Below are 16,906 nucleotides of genomic sequence, written 5' to 3'. Positions count from 1 at the left end.
CAATATGGACTGAAATCTCGGAGGATCTTTGTTTTTTTTGTCACTTTCAGTCTATACGCCGTGAAGCAGTAAGGCAGTTCTGAAGATGAAAGAATATTCAACTTGCCACAAGCAAACTGTACCTAACAAATCGTCTCCTGTAAATCGAATAACCACAATGGCTTTAATGTTGTATGAATTAAAGCACATTAAATTCAAATACACATTTTTTTTGGAAATGGAAGATTTTATGCAAATCATGCTTCACTGAACAGAAATGAACTTTTTGCCCACAAGCAAGAAATTCTGACTGAGTCAAAGCTAAGGGAAGTGGTCCTTGTTCTGCCTGCTGCCCGTTTCTGGCTTTCTGAAGTTATGGCTAGTCTATTATTAGAACTCTTTTTAACAAACCGTCGTATTTTCCTCAGGGCTAACATGGCTTTCTAAGGCCAAACATGTGTTGTGTGCATATATATTTCAAAGAGGATCGCACATATAGATAAAAAAAGATCTTTTTTTTTTTTTTCAGTTCAGCCAAATGTCAGCATATTGAATACATAGCGTGCAGCTGCAATGGCTTATGAATTTACTGCACATAGACTTCCCTGGGGGTATCATACAAAACTTCTTAGTCTTGAGATATTGTAAGCATGGAGCACTCAGTCTAACACTCAGATTTTCTGTTATTCTTTGTAAATGTGGCATATTTTGGATTATCCCATTCTTAATCTTGTGAATAGGTAAATGCCCTTGTTGACAGAGTGCAAACCCAGCAGGAGCAGAGCTTCAGCGAGGCATGTTCCTTCAATAGACGCTTGTTTTCAGAGTGGAGGAGCGGTCCATGGCTTTAGGGTACGGCCACTAAAGTATGTCCTTGTTCAGGCATGAGAGTTCATTGTGTTAGCTGTCACAACACAAAGTCCCCTCAGAGTCTGTCTAAAAATATTTCATACCACCTCTGCCCCAAACAACACAGCAAGGGGCATAAATATAGAGAAGCAGCATGAGACTGCCTGAGCAAATTCTGAGCAGAAAAACAAAAAGCAAAACAGCAAACTTCTGAAGCTTTTAGAAATAAAATCTCTTATAGAGGCAGAAGTGTGAAGATTTGAATAAATAACTGCAAATTGCATTCAGAAATAAAATGCAACATTCTAATAAACATGTTCATTGCTGACGAATACAGTCACGTTGTTTTACCTATTGTAATTCAGAATTTTGTTGCGCTTACATGCAGTTGTCCAATTGTGTCTGTGTCCGTGTATGCCTGCAGTGTGTGTGTGTGTGTGTGTGTGTGTGTGTGTGTGTGTGTTCATGTCTTGTTCTGGTGGAAGGCACCCCCAGAGTCAGCAGATGTGTAGGAAAACTGCAGGATTGAGGCGTTTACTCAGGCCTGAGAGCAGGAGCAGCCACCTGCACCATGCACCTCCCTGAAATCTCTCTGCAATGCCAAAGGACACAACCCATGTGGAAGACCTCAACCACTATCTATCAACAACCCCAATAACAGAACACACCACACCTAGCAAATGACCCTACAGAGCCCACAACCGGCCCACATGGAAGTCCTAACACCAGATAGAATGCCCGTATCATTATGATGTTAAAATAAATGGCACGAACAACCAGTCAAAGATTGTGACTGACTATCCGGGGTTGAACGTCTCAAAACATGACGAACACAAAGTGGTCATATGTAGTTAAAATTACACATCACAAACCACGTAAATGCATATCTAAAGCAACAAGCAGACGATAGATGAACTTTTCGGGAGATTCGACGAGTGGCAGCAGATGGGAACCAAGAGATAAAACCCCTGCACTGTGATGCATTTCTCAGCCTCTGTAGGTTTTATTTAGCCGTTTTATTTTTTTTTACAAAACATTGTAAAATATAAAACGTGCACCATGTTGTGTCAAATTGTTCAGTAGAATGTTAAGAAAAAATGTATAGGCCCTTAGCAGATCTTCATAAAAGTTTTCTTTTGTAGGAAGAAGAAAGAAAAACTAGTAGATGCGTTCAGCGTTTTTTAGTTCAAAAATAGTCTCTCATTGTTCAGAAATGGGCTTTTTAAATGACCTTATAACTCAGCAGTATTTTCTCTTTAAGGTGATGACAGTTAAGGGGTTTAAATTGAAATCTTGTTATAAGTGGTGTCATTTATGTGGTCATGTCTTCACCTGTCAAAGTTTTTAAAAAAACGTCTTTAAGAATACAAATGAGCTGCTGGTCAAAGTCATCGATTCATTTTCTTTCATTTGTCAAGTCATTTGTTTTGTTTTTATTTTTGGTAATTTTGAAGTGTGTCTTCTGAAATGCAAGCTGCAATTAACACACTTGCTCCAAGGCCCTTCTTCTCTATGGGCACCAGCCTTTTCCTCGAGGTCAGGGTCAGCCACTTTCACAGCAGGCTACAGGAAGCCGGAGGGACTGCCGTCTCTAGGCGCCTAATGAGCCTCTAATTGATATCCAGCTGAAAAACCCCACAGAGTGTTAATGCCACTTCCAAGGAAACTATATTACGTCCTCTCTTCATTTAGCTAACAAGCCTCAGAATGCCCGGAAGCATACATTTTTAACACAGAGCCGCAGTGGTGACACAGCAGTTGGTGTTTGAAATGATTTTCTGTTGGCTCAAGACGGATAACAAACAATTACGCGCTGATGCACATGCAGTACTTCTCCTCACGGGTTTATTTTCCTGTTGGGCCGGCCGGAAAATTAACGATGACTGCCGAATTTGGAGAACTGCGGTCTTCCTCTGGTTGGTCGGACAGTTCTTGCGGCTCCTTGGGCTGTGTGGTTTGGGATCCAGATGTAAAGAAACAGCAGCTTGTTCTGTTTGCGGCTCCACTTCAAGTTGCGACAACAACAGCAACAACAAAGAAAAGTCATGTCTTAGTCGTTTCTCAGACAAAACCTCTGCAATGAGATGGAATTTAAGAAAGGGGCTTATCCTAAAAAATGCTTTTAACCAGCTTCCCTACTGTATCCCATTTGCCATGCTTTGAAAGCTCCAGCCCTCCTGCCAGGATAACTCTCTGGGTGTGTTGCTCAAAAATGTTTCATGTCCACAGTAGCAGCTGCGGTAAAGTGCTTTCCGTCTTTATATTTTAACCCTATTCTGGAAAATGTGTTGTTTCATAGCTTGCTTTGTTTAAACCTGATCCCTGTTAACTTAAATATGTACCTGCCACAAAAAGCAGAGGCACCTGCCAAGCTACGTCTCAGATGTTCTATTTTAGCTTCGTACGGTCAGGAAGCACATTGGTGGGATGGCTTTCTGTCAGCTATAGTAGCATATGGAGACGCTTGTGGTGTGTAGCTGCCAGTGCTTATATCCAAAGCTTCTAAGCATTCCGAATCCTTTTTCATTTTGGGTAAACCAAGGCACTTCTCCGCCTCACGGTGTCGGCTTCGTCTGTGCCAACGTTTGGCACGGTCTTCTGATGAGCAGAGTTCTTTTCACACAAAACCTTTGCACCTGTGTGCTGTACATATGTCATAGATATATAAGTTTTTTGAGTACAGATTTATTTATTTTTTTTAAAAAAAGTCTTCAAATATTTAAGCTACAAAAAACACCAACTAGATTTAGTATAAACGCTACAGAGTATTTGAGATTTTGGGGAAATCAGAGGCCATTTTCTTTTAGGAAGATGTTTGGGAAAGTAGTCCAACTAAAGTAAGTAACTACCCCATTTTTGGTTTGCAGAAAGAATAGAATAAAGGTTTTACACATGACAAAATGAATGGCAAAATATATTTTACAGAATCTGTGATCAGATAATGTTTCAGTCCTACTTTGACTGGACCAAATGCTATTGTTTTTTGTTTGTTTGTTTTTTTTTAACCTGTCTAGTTCTAAAGTGCTAGTAATGCTCACAAAATATACCTTTTTTGGTGTTTCACAATAAAATAAAGGTTTCTCAAACGTCAAACTGTGCTTTAATGAATAGTCTGGGAACGATTATCCAGTTAAGTTTTGATCAACCAAAGATTTTAGATTTTAAACTGAAGATGATTAAATCCTTCACTTTACCCACAACAGACAAATTGCGTCTTGTTTGCTTGCTCCTTCTTGTAAAAACAACCTAAATTGCTGAGATGCAATTAATTTTAAAGCGTTTGCGGCTGCGACAGGGCTTTTGTAGCTAAGTTTTGTTATCCATCTGACTCTGTCAGCACAACGGTGCCGCGTTGCAACCGAGGGGATACAAACTGCAAGAACAGTACGGTAGAAGGCTTTCGTGGTTGAGCGGGTGTGGCTTTTTACAACTGCGGCATACTTTGAGACCAGACTCCCACCCATCTCTCTTGTCATTTTAAGGACTGCAAATTTTAAATGACTCGGGTTTATTTTAAAAGTAAGCAGAAAACTATCTCCCCAGCCTTGAGAATATCTGTGTGCTGTACAAATAAATTTGCCTCGCCTGCGTTGTGCCACTTTGTTTGGCATGTGCTTCACAAGGTCAACGTTTTCCCGATTGTAACGTGGGAGAAGGATTACGTGAGAGAGTCACACAACCCTATATTTTATTTTATTTTTTTTACTGTTTTTGGAAGTCATTCATAGTGCAGCGTACGCGGAAACGTAGCATTAACATATCACCATTTAACACCATATCGGACTTCAGTAAACTCTTACTTGTCTGTTCATGTATGTTGACTTCCAATTAGTGCCCGTGGTTTGCTCCGAGAATCAGTTGGTCAGAGAACGCTTGCTAATGAGATTCATCCTTGAACTATCCTTTCATTCAATCGAGAGTTAAAGCATTTGATGCTCATAATCCACAGGGATCAAAAGCAAAGTTTGGCACAATTGATCTTCTTAATAAGACAAGTTAATCGATTCTTAAACACAGTCTGAAGCTATAAAACACTGTGCCTCGTGTATTATTCAGGAGACATTTTGAACTTGGGGGGTTGGGGGGTAATTTACTGCCCGTCTCTTCCATGTGAAAAACATAAGAATGAGCTTGTTGGCAGTTATGGTTCTGTGTGTTTGGTGTCACCATTGAGAATGTTTGCTGTGGATGTTTGAAGTTCATTTTACATAGCATTTTTTGCTATGTAAAAAATGCCTGCTAAGAGATACTGCAGGGACCTCATATTGGAGGTTGATTTGTCTTTACAGCCAACCATAACCCAATTTAGAATATTTTAAATTTTTGCTCCTTACTTTTGCAAAGAAACTCAATCAGATGTTATGGAGAATGTCTATGGACATTGGTTTTTAACTTACAGATTCTTAATTGGATTTAATTTGACTTGGCCATTCATCCTTTGACCTAAACCCATTCCTTTGTAGATCTGGCTGTATGCTTATGGTTACTGTCCTGCTGGAAGTTGAACCATTTATTTATGGGTACCAGAATAAAACTGCTGAATACAGATGTACACCACATTTAAAAAAAAAAAGTTTTTTTTTTTTTTTTTTTAATAGACAAAGTTTGGTTTGCCTATGTACTCAAACTCCTTTATTCTAATACTTCTGGATAAAATGTTCCTTTAAAAGTCACCTAATTAGTAAAATCCATCCATTTAATTTTATTTTGGTTCCATTCCACACTTTGTATAACTTTGTGTTTGATTCATCATATAAAATCTGGGTAAAATTCTCTGAAGGATTAAATGGATAAAAAAAAAAAAAAAGACTCTTTGCTTTATATTTATTTACCTTTTGGAAAAGATAAGTCATATGATATGGAAAACGCATCAGGATTAAAGGTATCATTTGATTGGTATTAGGACTAAAAAACCCTGCGCTTTTGTTTCTCGTCATTTTAATGTACGTTACATGTTATTCTCTTGTGTGCGCTCTCCTCTTTTGTGTGCTGTATGCATTTGGCTCTCCATGCGCTGAATTTCCAGACCTTTGGCATATATAAACCACGGTCAGGAGAGAAGAACCATATGTTCAGAGTATCTGTTTGCTACGTTGAACAGAGCAGCTAGTTCCTCCTGGTGTGAAGCCTTAGCTTTACAAAAAGGCATTTGTAAATGATGAAAACGTAAACACTCTTGGTCCTCCAGAGAGAGATGAGCAGCAGAGCTTAAATGACTCATTAACACTGAAGTGGGAGGACTTAGTGTTGGACACATGATTTTTTTTTTTTTTTTTTTTTTTAAATCCTAATTCCTGCCTTTTCATTTAATGTCTACACCCAGTGGACAAATGAGAATCATGACAGATTGTTAAAATCGTAGTTTTATGGCATCAGATTTCTGTGGGTGTTATTTTGTGATGTGTGCCAGAGATTTTCAGCTAAGAAAGATTAATTGTAGCCAACAGGACAAATATCCCTGGGAGGGGGATGTGCTCCTTGTTCTCCTCTAATTATCATTTGTTTGATGGGAAAGCTGTTGATTCAATGTGAACCCACTAAATTCAACTGGCAAGAGAAGTGACTCTCAAAGCCATTTTTCTTTAATTTTGAACGTTTCGTCTTATTTAAATTTCATTAAGATGTCATGGTAGTTAGGAGTGATCCTTTGTGAAGATATTGCATTTGCACAAATTTCATCAACCAAACATATGGGATGTTACAAATTTCTGAATGGCATTTTCTGGAAAGCTTCCTGAGATTGATGAAGCTATGATGTTCTCATTGTTTCTGTAGTTTTATTTCGACTCCCAGTGGCTGAGCTAACTTAACCAAGGTGTTTGCTGCGTGGTGTAAAACCTAGATGGAGTCCTGCAAAGTCTTCCTTAGGGAGTAACAATGTGCCAGCTATAATTAGGAAATGGAAAAAAAAAAATATTCAGAGAATCCCTGGAGGAAACTTGATTGTTACAGTTTTTTTCTTCTCCATAAATAATAACATATTTGTGCATAAGTGATTTTCTGTTTTCATAATCCCAATTTTATGCCTATGTTTGTAGCTAAAGTAACACCTGAGGACTAAGCAGAGGGAAAATTGAGGCTTGAAAAGCCTTGCCTCCTGAAGCATGGACAAATGAAGTTACATTACACTGGAATTTTATTGTCATTTTTTTAAAGAACTGTCTGCACCATATTCCTCTCCTCTCACAATTTCTTGTAGACCAAGTGACTTTCCCACGATAAAAAGTTTGTGCGGATCATTGGACACCATATCACTATTGTAAATTAGTTCCTACGCTGTAATGTATATCATGTTCTGGTAAAGAACTGAGGTAAAAAAAAAATTGCATTTTCATGCAGCAAACTTGATAATAGAGTACAAGTCACAGAAAGGTTGTGATTTTGTTTTAACATTGACCTTTTTTTTTTATTATTATTACTATACACTTTTTGAGGAGGAAGAAAAATCAAACGTGCATTATTCCAGCTTTACATCTCTACACTTTAAGCTCATTTAGCTTTTATCACATGACTGCTTACATCTCCCACACAGATATTTGAGCCCTGTTCTTTCCTGCCCATAACTGGCCTTCTAATGACATAATGATACATTTAGTCAGAAGGCTTGGAAGCTTGACATCTCAACTCTGAAAGCAGCACTTCATTTCAGATCCTCCCACTGAAGAATAAAACAACTGTCCCAGTCTGTGCTGTGACAAGAACTCCTTGTTGACCCACAATTTATTTATTTATTTATTTATTTGCATTGCCAGCCCCCGTTTGTAGTCTGTCTCTTGGAGAAACCATCAACAACAAGCTTCTACTCTATAGACTCCATAGATCTGAATGTCACCTTTTTTTCTTTTTTCCTTTTTTTTTCTTGCTTTTTGGTCAATTTCACCTCAGCTTAATTTTTTTGTTTCATGTTTTTCCCTTTGTAGAGAACCGTGGACTGTCTCTGCAGGATTGCGACTTTGGCTCAGCCTGGTGAAATGTAGTGCTTCGCTGCTCCCAAAGCCGGATTTATTGTCTACTCAAGGTGAGTCCTCTCTCGGGTTTCTTGGAGATTAAATTTTCTGTAGGATGCTAGAAAGCATATCAGCTACCTAGCTGTTTTATGTGATTCAAGAAACTATCTTTCCTATTTTTAGAAAGCAATTTCTTAGTATAAGGCATGAACCATTATTTTAGGAGCTTTTCACTGTATGATATTGAGTAAAAAATAGCAGTTCCACTGTATTTACACAAAAATTTAGAATAACTATGTGTACCATGAATAACCAAATGCGTTTTAAACCTAAAAGCAAAAATGGTATCTGCTGCTGTAAAAATAACATCACATTGCGTATACCGCACCTATTTACTAATAAAGTAGATTTTAAAACTGAAACAAAAATCTAGATTAAACCATTTTTGAGTGACTTATTTATTTGGGTTTTTTTTTTAATGTTCATCTAGAGAATACTTAAAACTAGGAATAACCTAATCGCTGAGGCCTAGCTCCAGTTTTTTGGGGGGATTTCACTGTATTTTGGTGGAGGTGATGTCACCTCCTCATGAAGCTGTCGGCCAATCAATGGTGTTCTTCAGAATCTGGCCGACTGCTGATAAATGCATCAGCTAGGGGTCATTTCAATCGTTCCTTGTCTAGCCTGCCATAAAATGGTTGTATGGATCTGAAATTGATCCAACGTTGGAACAAAGTCTTCCAAAGTTGCCAGAGACATTACATTTTCACTAAGCTAATAAAATGAGGACATTTAGGAAATTCTGCTGCTCTAATGCAACCTTTTAACCCTACACTACCACATGCATTGTCTCCACTGCAAAGAGAATAGGGCCGATCTAATGTTAATTCAATATTCAGAAGCGCAGCTAGCACAGATCAAATGGCTTTGATTATTTCCTCTGCTGCCATTGCTAAAACAGCAGGCGGACTACAATTCTAAAACAACTCCGAATATCAACGTCATTGTTCACAACTTCTCCTACTCTTCACTGACTGAGCTGGTAAAACATTCTACCGGAGGAATTCAAGTCAATGGGAGAGATCCACTTTGGGTTTCAGATCAAGACAGGCCTTTTATTTATTTCCTATTTTTTATTTTAGATCCATTTTCTAATGAACAACCCAAGCAAATTTGACCTTAAGGTCACAAACAGGTGTCAGGATTTTCTGTTTTAGGCTTTCCTGGTCGAGAAAACCAGAAAAGCAGGAAAGCAGCAAAGCAGCTCCAGACCATCACATTGTGACCACAACATTTTACTGGCAAATCTTTTAACGAAATGTTGGAGTGAGTCATATTAGGATTCAACTTGGTCATGACTCAAGCTACAGTGTTCTAAAAAATCCCCAACCTCACACTCCGTAGATTGGTTTGTATAGTTTTTACCTCTGTAATTTAAATTATTGCATGTACTTTGTTTGTAATGAGGTAATTGATTTTCGTTTATCTTAGAGCAATAATGTGTGGCAAAAATCTTTGATGGAGTGACTTCTGTCTGACTGCTCTAAATTCAGTCAGACAATTTGAAAATGCACGGGGAAAACAAACGCATCTTTTTGGTTAGGATTATTACATGGCCCTCAAAGCGACACTTGCCAATTAAAGAATGTTTCGTAAATGTTTCTCTCTTATAAAAAAAGTCTTCCAGTGACCAAATCAGTTTCAGAAGACATCTGAATTTTCCGACCACATTAGCTGCTTCAAACGCTTAACCTCGTGTCCTCATGGCACGTTACGTCTGTAACACATTTGGTGTGTAAACACATCGTCAGGAGACGAACAGCCTCCGTCAGCTGTTACGAGGAGCGCGGCTCCCAGGCTGCAGAGAGGTATGCGGGGTGACACGCTCGCTTTCCCCACGTGCACGCACATCTGCAGCCCGTAAGATGCAAGTTGGCAAATGGAGTGGAAGAGTAGCCCCATTAAACCCCGACTCTCCTCTGAGAAGCAGGCCAGGGGCTCCGAATGCCGGCCTCTCGTTGCGCAGCAGAAAGTGCTGACGCAATTTTTTTTGTCTGGCTAAAATGCCTTCTGACCACATGACACTGGCTCTTTTCTTCCTCTGAGATTACCCCGGCCGTTAAAGCCGGAGCTGCACAAAGGAGAAGCAGTGTGCGACCGCTGTTTAGGAGGTGGCATAAATTATACCCGTGCCATAAAAACGCTGCAAAGGTCTGCATTGCTCACATTTTTAGATTGGGTGCATATAATTTCTTTGTATCCAGTGTTAATTGGGTTCAAAGTCGTTTTATTTTAGTACTCACTACAATTAAGATATTCTGGGAAACAATGATTTTTAAACAACTGGGGTTTTTTTTTTTTTGGTCAGAACAGCTTCTCAGATAATTCATGCTTTTAGACATGTGTTCAGACACACAAATTTTGCTGTTTATAAAACTCTCTGGCCTGAGAAGACGCTCCCTTGGCCCTTTTTGCTTGCAGTGCAGATCTGTCATTTCGTGATGACCTGGAGTGGTGGCTCCTGTGCTGGTCAATGGTGCAGAGAAGCAGAAATATTACATTGTCTCCGGGGCGGTAAAATATTGGCTTTGACTGTTGTAAGTTTGCATCAGATTTGACACACATTCTGGTGTTTTCCTGGATGGTTTTTCTCCCAGAGAAGTCGGGAGTTTCGTCTTTTAAGCCTCTGGTTATTGTTACAGTCAAGCAGTTGCATTTATGTCTTTCCTTTAATAGCATCAGTCATGCATGGGCCAACCAGATGCTGCAGGCTGTAAATTTCTAGCTCGGTGCTTCGGGGAACGTTGCTGATGAGAAAGATCTGTGTTGTCAAAGCCGCTGAAGGGAATGTGAAGGAGACGGTTGTTCCCCAGTGGGGTGTGTGGGTGGGTGAGCTGCAGCCTACGGCTACTCAAAGGGAGCTGTGTTAAATCCAACACACTGAAACCCGCAAACGGCAACTCTAACAGCCAGTTGTGACAAAAACCAATTTAGGTGGCACGATAAATCCCGTCTGAGCTGCGAGGAAGAAGCTCTCTGTTTGGTTTAACCTTGTTTCTTTGATTTTTAAGCTCCCCTTGTGGTCGGGCCGGACTTTAAGATAAGATGAGTTTGTTTTCCCAAGTATCTCAGATGTTTGAGGAGTGAAGTGGTGGTTTTCGGCGCAGAATGGAAGAATTTTCAAACAAACATCCTGATTGCTCTGCACATTGTAATAATTTCAAGAATTCTTTATCGTATTGTATCATTCTATATTTATTTATAGAATAAATATGTGACAATCATTACTAAAACAGCAGTCTTTATGTACATTCCAGAAAATGTAGAAGGCTGCAACTGTTTGCAGCCTTCTACATTTCAGCCTTCCTGTTATCTTCATTTCAGCCTTCCTGTTATCTTCTGAAAGTCTTGCTCTCTCTGGCAGGTTAAATGACATTTCACATTGGTCAACATGTGATTGAAAATATATTTTCCTTTGAAATAGCTGAAAAACAAACCTCTTTCACACTAAAAATCAACCAACATTTACTCTTCTTCACTCAGTGAAACCTTCCACACTGAAGACAGTTGCAGAAGTGTTAGCCGAGTTGAAAAGAAAAGGTATTTTTAGTTGAGAATTAGCTGATTTAGGTCATAGGATAATTGTCTGTGCCTCTCCAGGCTCACACTAATTCAGATCATTTTGATGTTATGATATTCAACAAATTCCAAAGGACACATATTTCTATGCAGACCAAAATACAGCGAGCACAGTACTAGTGTATATTTTTGAGAAAAACAGTTTCAGTTTCAGTTACTGAGCAAAGGTTTGATTTAGATAGTAAAATCTAAAACACAGACCAAGTAAGGTTCTGCTCCTGCAGACCTGGACGTAGTTCCCGGTCTGTTTGATAATAGCTCTGGTCACAGTTCCCAGTTGACAATTTTATTATTTGAGGTGGGAAGCTTCTTAAGGATCAATGTATTCTCCATGGGCTGCATAATGTGGGGCAAACATGGTCCAGGGAGAATACTATAAATTCACAGGGTAACCACAACCTGCCCTTGAAGTGGCTTGTTGGCAGGAGGGTAGTGTATCACGTGTGGCCCAGAGACAGACAGACAAACAAAGGACTGCAACTACCTTGTTGCCTGTGCTGCTGGTAGGAGAGCGAAGCCTCGGTGTTTACCGACTCGTATGGTTATAGCTACAAGCCGGCCCTAATTGTCATGCAGCTCATTAAGGCATGTTAGGCTGGCGGCTTTGAAGCTGGACACATTGAATATCTCTGGAATCATACGGTCTGGATGAATGCAGCTGGGGAAACATTGGTAGCTTATTTTTAGATATATTTTTTTTATTTTCTGTGAAGATTTTCTTGTTTGTGTTTGGCTCCTGGTTCACAGCTTGAGTCCAAATCGGAGCATATAGCACACACAGTGTTTCACAATACAAGTTACTCTGTACAATTACTGGCACTCTAAAGTGAAGGGCTTTTTACAGGATTTGTAGAGTTTAATTATTTCCCCCATAGTGAGCACACCAGATGCTCAACCTGAAATGGGATGTTGGATTTGAGGTATAATAAAGATAAATCTGTAACTGGGTCCCTACTTCAAAAATCCATAGAGGTCATTTTTAAATGCCAATCTTGGTGATTACTGCTTACAGTGAATGAAACCCCCAAATTCAGATTATCTGAAAAGTAGACTGTTATATTTAATACAGAAAGGTATGAACACAAACTGTAAATCATTTGCAAGCAAAACTTTCAGTACTGTCCTTATTCAAAACCCTATGAAGGATGTTGCCTTTCCCACAAAGTTTTTCCTTCAACTCAACTTTCCATTAATATGGATTAAAAAAAAGGGCACCAAAGAAGAAAAAAAAATACAGATTAATCACAAATTTGGATGTAATCGCAACTAAAATCAAGACGGAAAGCCTTATACGCACAGATTATATATTCTACTGATCTGTTTGCTTTATTTCATAACATTTTCAAGGTTCTTGTTATTCAGGTTACTAATGCATGTTTTTCTTTTTCATATTTTCCTTTCATTTAACTTCCTATACATATGCTTGGAAATAGGTCTCTGTATTAATTTGTAATATTCCAATATTATGAGGAAGGAAATTTGGAATGTTCATTAGATTAGCTAGCTATGATCATAACAAAATAAAATGCTTGAAATGTATTAATCTACGTGCAATAAATCCTAACATATTTAACATAAAATAACTTTGTGAATTCACCAGACCAGCTTTTGTCCTCTTTTTTTTTTCATGCTTTGAGGATGTTTTCTATTGATCGAAATCTATCATTTCCTGACATGACCATAATTTACTGATTTTTGTTTAGACACAGTGCAACCAAACCACAAAAAATAAATAAATAAATAAATAAATAAATAAATAAATAAATAAATAAAAAGGGGGTTGTTGAAAGTCTCTGAGAAAAAAAAAGAAATATATATATATTAATTATCAGCACAGCTATTTACAAACCCTGCAAACCTTTTCTTGTCATATTAAACTCAGCCAGCTCCTGTGTGGTTTATGCCCACTGTACCATTTGGCAGATTTAATCTTTTTCCACAATCGCCACTATAAATCATATCTAAAGGGCAAAGGGAAGCATAAAAAGTTATCTGAGTTTATTGGGAGAACTCCTTTGGGACTGTGTTTGCACAGGTTTGTTCAAAAATCATCTCCTCCCCTCCTGTTTCTGCCTGCCGCCATCGACAGCTGGACCCAACTAACAGCTGCTGCCCTTCCCCCAGAAACTAAAGTCTAAAAAAGCAACAACAGAAAGCCTGTCAGTTTTTACGCTTTGTAGCTGCGCAAATCGTCTCGTAACTAGCCTGTAAATCCGCGTGGTTCCCCCTTTGAGCGAGGTCTCGCCGTGTAGATTAATCTTGTTGAAAGGCGGGGCTGCTAGCCTGAAGAAGAGAAGTTTGACGGATTTGTTAGTGTTTGTCAGAATCATAATTGGCAGTGGTGACCAAAGCTGCCTTTCTATTTAGGTGTCTGAGACGTTGACAAACATGCCACCCACGTAGACGGCGGACATGCATGTGGCTGCCATTACCAATTATTATGTGCAGACATGCCTGGTAGGGGTCCACAATGCTGTTCTTGGCAACATGCCTACACAAGGTTCAGAGTGTCAGTTTGCAACATTGGTTTTGTTTTAGTGCCTTTCCTTATGGCTGCATTGTCTCGTTAATTTTGACTGTCCAGTTGTAAATACTTTACTGTGTTAACATCGTGTTTGTCTCATGTGATTTGAAATATTGATTGTGTTCAGTTTAGTTTAGTTTTTGTTGTTGTTGTTGTTGTTGTTGTACTGTGGCAATTCAAATGTAATCTCGAGATTGTAGACGAAAACAGATTCAAGTCGTATTCCTATTTTAATAACGAATCTAAATCTAAATGATCTAATTCAGTCATATTTTCAACATAAATTTAATGACATACTTTTCTATGGTCCTAGTTTTAATGCAACACAGTCAAATTCAAGTTACAGAGCCAACTGGTGAAAGGTTATGTGTCCAAGGAAGTCAAGCAGATTAAATCATCGGTGATACGGAGCAATCCCTCATACTCCAAAAATATATGGTGACAGTGGACGGATGTTAAATACAGTAGCGTTAGCACCTTAAGTAAACTGTATTCTGCTAGAAAAAAATGACAAGGCTGCAATGAAATAGCACAACCTTAATCTCCCACTTTCTATTTATTTATTTGTTTGTTTGTTTTTTCCACTTTTGATTCATTTACTTGCATTTAGTCTTGTTCGGTATAAAAAGTTAAACTGAAAGAAGGGGGGAAATCATCTGGGGACTGAAACTCCAAGGTGGAGTTTTGGAAAATATAGGCGGCGCTTTGTGAATGACTGCCATGAGAGATTAAAGGATTTCTCAGACATGCACGAAGAAATCAAAAACAACACATCACGTATGTATTTGATGAGGGACATTAAAACGTGATGTAAAGCTCCACAAAAGTTGATTTAGCATAGTCTACCCCTTTACAATTTTCTCATTTGCATCCTTTAGCAAATACTTTTGCAGAGAGATTACAAAGTATCACAAAGATCAAAATCGTTGTAATGGAAGCCAATAAAACTAGCTGCTTTATTAGTAAAATATGCCAAAAAGAAAAAAAAAAACATAAAGACTGTGCAGTTGGGAAACTATATATTTATTTTTTTTATATATAAAAACTATATTGGCACAGAGAGGTATGAATTTCTGCAGCAGGAATGTAGAGGTGGTTGGCTCATCTCTGGATCACATATTTTAAGTCACATTTTAATTTGTATTTTATAATTTTGGTGTAGTTAATGTGTAGTAGTAGAGAAATTTCATTTTATTTTTAACTTATTTTTATAAATTTATTTAATAGTGTTGATTATGCCTTGACATGATCTCAGTATTTGTACGCTTTAGACGGGGGCCACCACTCTGCACTACTTCAGGCAGTTTGTTTAGAAAGAAGACGTCTATATGTTAACAAAGAACTCTGAAGGACTTAAGTGAACCATTGCTGACTCAACTCAGTGTCTTGTGAAGAGAAACGGCTCAAATGCGTTTCTGCAAAAGTAAAAAACAAACAAACAAAGAAACAAACAAACAGCGCAGGTCCTTTTAATGTGGATTTCTTTATTTTATTTCCAAGTTTCTTTGAGGCAATGTCTACAGCGTGGTAACGGTATAGAAATAAACTGGAACCGTGTTATTTTCCACCACCTAAGTCCAATTATTGACGCACAGTGGGTTGATTGCTGAGATCCAGCAGACATTTATTGGTTGTCATCAAACTGCCATCAGAGGTCAGTCGCTTAGCTATCGTTGCTAATTGGGTCTCCGTTTCTCTCGGTCCCGTCTGCGCCTTCAATCACACGTCAAGTCGAGTTTGACAGCTGTGCACTTGTGGGCTGAACTTGGAGAGCAGGTAATTTAGGATGTTTTCTCTGCATCCTACACGTCGCTTCCCACGCTGCGCTCTGATCTGGGTTCTGAGCTGCAAAACAGAAATCCTCAGGGTGTCGTTGCCCTTTCTAGACACAGTAATTTGTTTACTATTTTGTTTGTGTGTACAGGGCTGTGGATTACAAAAATAAAAATGTTTTTATACAGCATGAGATTCATGCTGGTGAGAACTCACAGCATGGGCTGTATTTGATATAACTGTGAAGGATATTTTTTACAGTGGCCTGTAATGAAAGAGGCCATGATGGGCTGGAGTTTCTTATATTTGTGATTAACACAGTTAGCGCAAGTAGCATTACTAAGATAGCGTTTTCCATGTGCATTCTCTGGAGCATAGATTTTGCATGCATACAACCCAATGCCACTGCTAATAATGGTCAAATGTTTAACTTAAACTTTAATTACACATATAACTCCATCCTAGGAGCATTTATGAAGTTAAAATGACAGGAAATAACATTTTTATAACTGTTTTAATCACATTCATTAATAAAACGTATTTTCTTTGCTCATATAATTCATATAATTTTTTACACACAAATCTTGCAGTTTTGCAACCTTAATGATGAGATGTATCTTACTTATAATTTCCTTTTTAAACAGCTGGCTATGGTTTTAACATGGCTTCTGATTTAATTTTAACACCCAATACCCACAACATAAACTGGAAAGCAACAAACATTGATTCAAATCCTTTTTTTTTTTCTTCCACGGTGCGTTAAGATTTAAGTATGCTGGCTAAGCTGAAGTGATGACTGGTTGACGTGAATAAATAAATATTTTTTTTTTTTCAGAAAGATTTGACCTTATAAAAAATCATAGCAGCTTTAGTTAATTTTTCTCTTATTGACCAGTCGCCACAAACCCAATTAGCTGCAAGGCTTTTTAGGGTGTTTTTTCCTAATTATATTTACATTTAATTAAAATGAGTTACTATGATTTACATGTCACTCCATTTAATTTGCAGAGCTCTGCAATTTTTTTTCTTTTTGTATTGCCACATTAAACTCTGATTGCATAAAGAATAAGGCTGAATTAATAGTAGTGCCATTAATTTCTGGAATGTGTCATTGGTTTTCTTTCGCTCTTGACTCATTTGCATGCTAAAGGCAGGCTTCTGCTGTACGAGCTGTCTGTGGACGAGATGAAAGGAG

At 38.3% G+C, this 16,906-nt stretch overlaps 1 protein-coding gene across 8 annotated transcripts in view; it reads left to right on the top strand.

Annotated features, from left to right (window-relative positions):
- Nucleotides 1-16,906, top strand: part of tanc2b (tetratricopeptide repeat, ankyrin repeat and coiled-coil containing 2b) — a 163,286-nt gene that overhangs the window by 19,969 nt on the left and 126,411 nt on the right. For all 8 annotated transcript variants that reach the window (XM_016681541.1, XM_007571585.2, XM_016681555.1 and 5 more), the window contains exon 2: nt 7,749-7,846. The gene's annotated coding sequence lies outside the window, so the exon portion shown is untranslated. The remainder of the gene's footprint in view (nt 1-7,748; nt 7,847-16,906) is intronic.

The sequence above is a fragment of the Poecilia formosa genome, unplaced genomic scaffold (genome assembly GCF_000485575.1).
Source record: "Poecilia formosa unplaced genomic scaffold, Poecilia_formosa-5.1.2 Scaffold7, whole genome shotgun sequence".
In the NCBI taxonomy this organism is placed as follows: Eukaryota; Metazoa; Chordata; class Actinopteri; order Cyprinodontiformes; family Poeciliidae; genus Poecilia; species Poecilia formosa.
The sequence above is the reverse complement of the archived record's forward strand: the minus strand, read 5'-3'. Positions and strand labels throughout refer to the sequence as shown.